The sequence below is a fragment of the Rattus norvegicus genome, chromosome X (genome assembly GCF_036323735.1).
Source record: "Rattus norvegicus strain BN/NHsdMcwi chromosome X, GRCr8, whole genome shotgun sequence".
Taxonomy (NCBI): domain Eukaryota; kingdom Metazoa; phylum Chordata; class Mammalia; order Rodentia; family Muridae; genus Rattus; species Rattus norvegicus.
The window spans coordinates 42,108,913-42,115,602 of record NC_086039.1 but is presented as its reverse complement, the minus strand read 5'-3'; the positions used below and the strand labels follow the sequence as shown (position 1 = coordinate 42,115,602).

The 6,690-nt window shown below is 35.8% G+C and overlaps 1 pseudogene; it reads left to right on the top strand.

The window, feature by feature from the left end:
- The first annotated feature begins 678 nt into the window (after positions 1 to 678).
- On the top strand, positions 679 to 751 carry LOC120099536 (U2 spliceosomal RNA; annotated as a pseudogene).
- The last annotated feature ends 5,939 nt before the right edge of the window (positions 752 to 6,690 follow it).

The following is a 6,690-nucleotide window of genomic DNA, read 5'->3' as shown; positions in this document are numbered from 1 at the left end:
TGAGCCATTGGATCCTAGAACAAAAAAAAATTTTTTTTCAAATACCAGGAACTGACTATAATTTTTTTCATTAGGAGTTTATTATCTCTAATATTTCCTATAGAAAAAAAGCTGATTAGCACACTAGCTACTTCTAGAATATTATTATGACTCTTTATTTCAATATTACAAAGTAATGCAAGGTAGATGAAAATGGGTTCTTTTAAAATTTATTTTATCAGCTCTTATCAATGTACATAACTATTTCAGTGCTATTGATGTGACAATCCTGAACATTGTTCAGCTACTGACTAATTTAACATATTAGACTGGAGCTCCTTTGTAGACTGTAAATAAACTAAACTGATAATTCAATAAAACTAGAAATGGCCATTTTCAACAAGTTTGTAGATATGGATAGGAAGAGAGGTGGGGAGGAATTAGGAGGAGTAGTGCCAAGAAGAAACCATAAGAAGGGCACATTTCATGAGGAAAATTATCTATTATCAATAAAAGAACAAAAAGAAAATACTTTTTCAGTCATGACTACAAGTAGAACACTGAATATAGGCATGCTGGAAAAGAGCCATCTATAAAGAGGACACAGATAGTCCAATGGAAAGAAGGAAATCTGGCCCACCTTGGTGATTCTCAGAACTCATGTAAAATCAAACTGTGATTTTTCAAAGGAAGCTTTGAATCTCTTCTCAGACTTTTGACTAAGATCAAGTGTAGTATCTGTTCATATGAGTTAAAAAAGCTTTGAGTCCCTGAGGACATAAGAGCAAGAGAGCTGGCAGGCTGACCAACTCAGATACCTGTCAGGCTCAGATCCAGGGCTTTGAATTGGCCCATCTGAACATCTACCCCATCTATGAACTGCTGGAGCTTATGAAGGGGCTGGTCCTGCTGTTCCACAAATGTAGGATCTCCATAACATGGCAACAGTAGGATAACCAGGAGAAGTCCAGGAGAGTTTCCAGTATTGATAGTGTAGCAGAAGCCAAAGGCCTTGTACCAGAACAAGGAGTCATTGCTATGAATATCTATTTGCAAGCAAAGAAGTGTGGGCAAAAGTGTATACTGTAGGACACACTACAACAATATTTGTTTTCTCCATTGTATGTGTGTGTGGGCATGCAAAGCTTTATGTCAGGGTCTTATGAAAGCCAATTTTGCTTCAGACAATGATGGTAGAATCTCCTTGAAGAAAATGCTGCTTGGTTTGCTTGTGGTGGATCCTTACTTGCCAAAAACAAACAAACAAACAAAAAACCCTTTTATTCATTTACCTGTGTTCCTCAGATAAAATATGAAGAACTCCTTGGACAGGGTCTCCAACTGTGCCTATTCTATGGCAACTCAGTCTAAGGATAAGCCCTGGCTAGTTCTAACTTGCTTTCAGAGAGTTTCCTGATGCCTGGGGTGCTTCATTTGCACATGCACTTTGTAACTGAAAGAGTAGTCCTCAGAGAGGAGTCAGAGCAATCATTTTAATTAGCAGCAACTTGAAGTCTGTTCTTCCCCAAGCTTCAGTAATTCACATGAACCAAGAGCAAAATGTGTAAAATTTTGCCCCAAAGGCTCCTCAACTGGCAGCTGATCAAAATGTTCATAGGCTATAATATAGGACAACTGTTTCATACTTGAGTGGATTTTTCAGCTGTTAATTACACCCTACTAAGAAGCAAAGTAGGTCCAATAGCCAGTAGAGTTATTTCTAAATTCTTATCAACAGCACTGTGTGGTCTACCCTGAAACCATAGTCAACAGAAGAAAAAAAAATCCATGTAATTTCAGAAGACAAACTTTTTTTTAAAGTAATTTACAGTGAAGAATTTGCCTCTTCAGAACTAGCTATAATACTCCTTGCTTCAGAATTGAAGAAATCCTTAAATATGTAAGTAATTTTTAAAAAAATTATACAGACACAGCACAAGCATTGAAACCATGAAGCCCAGGATAGCAAGATAAAATGATAAAAACACATTTCTCTCCATCTGTACACCTTTGAGATCAGATTTTCATTTTAGATGAAGTTATCTTTATTTTCATTTGATTCTTTTGCCTCCTCAGCATGGTGGCTTTCTACTTTGTTTTCCTTTCATTTTCTTTGGACAGGTCTTAAATCAATCCATCAATCCACTGTAACAAAATGCCCTGTGGAGGTAGGTACTTTTTTGTTTTTCTTTTGAAAGACTTAGACACCTAGATCCTGGCTGGAGAGAGACAAGAAGGAGATGGTTTAAGACTTATGACAGTAAAAGCAAAACAGTAATAATTGAGTTCTTTCCTGCAGAATAAGGTTTCCAAATGAGCTCATCATCATCATTCTTTTGTTTCCCAGAAAAAAAGGTGTCGCTGCTATTCTCTCAGTAACTAGTATCATTTTAAAGATGCTCTTTATACTTGTAAGTCATATGGCACATTTTAAATCTTCTCCTCTTGTAAAATGCCACGATCGAAAACATTATATAAATTCAGGGCATGTACAATACTATGCACAATTTGATTGAATAAAAATAGATCTGAGAGTTATATAGTTAGTGTCTACACAATTCCATAACAACCCATGAAATATGAAACATTCAGGCAGTTAAGCAAGCTGTCCCAGCTCTATTAAACCAAGAATGTAGCAAACAGATAAATCATTTAAATGCTTCATTACACTGCTTTTGCATTTGCTCTGGTAACTTTTCTTCTTGGCAGTAATGCCCTGAAACCCCTCTGATTCTCTCAAAATGTCACATATATTTCTGAGTAACGGCAATCTCTTTAAATTGCCTTTCCTACAGCTGCAGGTTGATTAGCATAGACCGTGACTATGCCACATGTTTCAATTAATTGATCATTGGAAACAAAGATGCCATAAATAAATAAATAAAACAAGAAACAGTATTTGCAACCAAATTTGTTAACTATTATGAAATGATATTAAACTGTGCAAAATCTGCTGACTTTAGGTTTTGAGGAAATAAAATATTCATATTATTTTTAGAAAATAATTTAGAAAACTCATTTGAACATCTAATGAATATAACTCCAGAGACACCACATTCTCTACTCTTGATGAGGTTGGGTGATTTTTCTTTTTCTTGTCCACTCTAGTTCTCTTTAAGTGTTTCAAGTCTGCATGGATTTCCTTGGCATCTCAGCCTGTAGCTTTTCCAAGACAACAGTCTGATGGTACTGCTGTGAAATGTGATTAGGGAATTTGAGAGAGAATGAAGTTGGCTGAAGGTCATTACCAATTAGATGAAAATTCAGATGAAAACTAAAGGCTACTGAACTACTCAAATAATGAGTAATTGTCCAAAATTTTAAAAAGGCATTTAGAATGTAATTTTATTCTGGATTTTCATTAAATTAAAAAAATGGCAAAAGTAGAAAGTCTACCCAGATACCCTAATAATGAAAGATTACAGAATAGGCTAAGGTTGGAGTAGGATTACGGCAAAATTTATGCCATCTACAGTATTTAAAAGATATTCATACCAAAGTATGTTCCTTTAACTAATAGTCGCAGTAACATTACATGCCTAAAATGATGGAGGAGATTCTCCCATATATTTATACTTAACTAAGGCAAATAACAGACTACCCATCTCCTGAGACCAGCATTTTCCTCAACCTAATGAGTGGAGATTAGACTCTTTGCTTGTTTTTGTAATGGGCCGTTATAAAACACTAATTTCTCCAGTTTAAAATTATATTGCAAATATTCCCTGTGAGTATATAAGTATATAACAACAATTTAATTGTTTTGAAGAGCAAAATGCAGAATAAACAACTATCCACAAAACTGGATCCTTTTTTCATGTGTTGCTTTAATTACAGCCATTTTAATAGCTCACCAATTGCATGCCCTATTATTCTTAGAGGCGAAATAATTGCATATAACTAATCAAAACAAAGATGTGACCATGTAGGTTTAGAAATATTCAACTGATCCCACTGAGCCCAGAATAAAAAAACTATTATTGTACTTGAAAAATAAAGGGTAAACTATAATAATGTATTTCAACATTCAAAGGGAAATTCCATCACCCCCAAAGGACCAAAGCAATGAAATAAGTCAAAACTTTATAATATAATTTTCTATCATAAATTGGAAATGTGACCATGTCCAATAATTGTGACCAGAAAAAACACAAGAGCTTATGAAGAATGAATTTTCATACCAATGCTTTACCCCTGTAAATGACTATATCTTTTTATATTTACAAAATATTTTATAAAATTAGAATATGTTGTTCAACCAGAAAGGCATTGAAGTACACAAACACATCTAGGTTGTAACTCTAAAGAAATTACAGCAGTCAAATATACCTATGAAAAATGGATAAACTACCTTCCATACTCATTCAGTGAACAAAACAATTCAGAAGCTGCAAATCAGTAAATACAAGTTAAATCTGTGTTTAACTCCATGAATATTGAAGCCAATATTCTCTGTGATTTTTATCCTGAACACATGTTGGATTTTGTCAAAGGTTTTTTCTATATCCATTGAGATGATCATGTGATATTTCTTTTTGTCTTTAGTCTATAGTTTATTACATTTATTGACTTGCATCTGTTTAATCATCCGTGTATTTCAGAAATAAAGCCAACTGTGACATAGTGGATGGTCATTTTGATATAGGTGTGTATTCTGTTTGTTACAGTTTTATTGAACATTTTGAATCTTTGTTCAAAATGAGATATCGGTCTGTAGTTTTGTTTTATGTTGTTGTTGTGTCTTTAACTATTTTGGATAGTAGAGTTATACCATAGTATAGTTTGCAGTAGTAGAATTCATAGAAGGGGCTTGAGAATGCTCCTTCTATTTCAAAATTTTAAAAAAATAGTATAAGAGAGATTGGTTATAGATCTTTTTTGAAAGTCTTGTAGAATTCTCCTGCGAATCTGTCTGGCTGTGAATGTTCCTTTACCTTGAAAGATATTTATTATCATTTCAGTCTTCTCATTTGTTATGGGTCAGTTTTAATTGTTGATTACTTCTTGGTTTGATTTTGAAGATTTGGTTATATTGGAAAACTTGTACATTTCATTCAGATTTTCCAATGTAACACAATACAGTTATTTAGAGTATTTCCTTTTAGCATTCTTTCAGTGTTTGTTGTGATGTAGTATTAATTTCTGATTCAATTAATTTGGATCCTCTCTTTCTTTGGTTTAGGTGTGCCAAAAAGGTCTGTCAATCTTATCTTCCCAAAGAGCCACCTTTTATTTTTTGTTTATTTTTTTATTTTTTTTATTTATACACTCCAGATTTTATTCCCCTCCCGGTCCACCCCCCTCATCAGTTCCATATAACCCTCCCTGTGTCTCCACAAGCATGTGCCCACCCTTCCCAACCCACCAGACCTCTAAATTTCCTGGGGCCTCTAGTCTCCTGAGAGTTAGGTGCATCTTCCCTGACTGAACCCAGACGCAGGAGTCCTGTGCTGTACGTGTGTTGGAGGCCTCATCTCAGCTGGTGTATGCTACCTGGTTGGTGGCCCAGTGTCTGAGAGATCTCGGAGGTTGAGGTTACTTGAGACTGTTGGTCCTCCTACAGGTGAGGACCTACATCCTCAGCTTCCTCCAGTTTTCCCTAATTGAACCAGAGGGATCATCAGCTTCTGTTCGTTGGCTATGTGCATGTATCTGACTTTTTCAGCTGCTTGTTGAGTCTTTTGGAGGGCAGTCATGATAGATCCCTTTTTGTGAATACCCCATAGCTTCAGTAATGGTGTTAGGTCTTGGAACCTCCCGTTAGGCTGGATCCCACTTTGGGCCTGTTGCTGGACCTTCTTATCCTCAGGATCTTTTCCATTTCCATTCCTCCATTTCTTTCAGACAAGAAGAATTATGGGTCACAGCTTTGACTGTGGGATAACAACCCCATCCTTCACTTGATATCCTGTCTTTCTGCTGGAAGTGGGTTAAATAAGTTCCCTCTCCCCACTGTAGGGCCTTTCATCCAGGGTCCTCTTTAAGTCCTGAGAGTCTCTCACTTCCCAGGTCTCTGGTACATTCTAGAGGGTCCTCCCAACCTCCTTCCTTCCAAGGTCTCCTGTTTCTATGTTTCTACTGGCCCTCAGGCCTTCAGTCCTTTTCCCACACCCAATACCAGATCATGTTCACCTCTCCTCCCACCGCTATCCCTTTCCCTTCCCTGTCCCTCCCTCCCCCTCCTTGTGGTTGCTTCCATCTTCCCTACCAAGTGTGATTGAGGCCTTCTCACTTGGGCCTTTTAATTTGTTGACCTTTTTGAGTTCTGTGGACCATATCTTGGGTATTCTGTACTTTTTTGGCCAGTAGGCATTGTTTTTTGTTATTATTTCATTGAGTTACATTTTTAATAAAAATATTTATAAAAGTGTTTAAATGGCATAAGATTAAAAAATAAAATTCATACAAAAATTTAGTCTACTTTAGAAAAACTTCCATGTGTTGCTGAACAGAATGTTTATCCTTTAGTTTTGGTCTGGAATATCCTGCAGATGTCTATTAAGTCCATTTGATGCTTCTGTGGTTTTGGTCCAGATGACCAATCCATTGGTGTAATTGGGGTATTGAAATCACCTATATCTTTTTAGGCAGTCAATAATAAGAATAAGTAAATAAATAAGAATATTAAACACCAAACAGAATATATTATTGATAATCAAAATATTAATGAAATAGAAAATGAATATGGACTAGTGACAGTGTCCATACCGC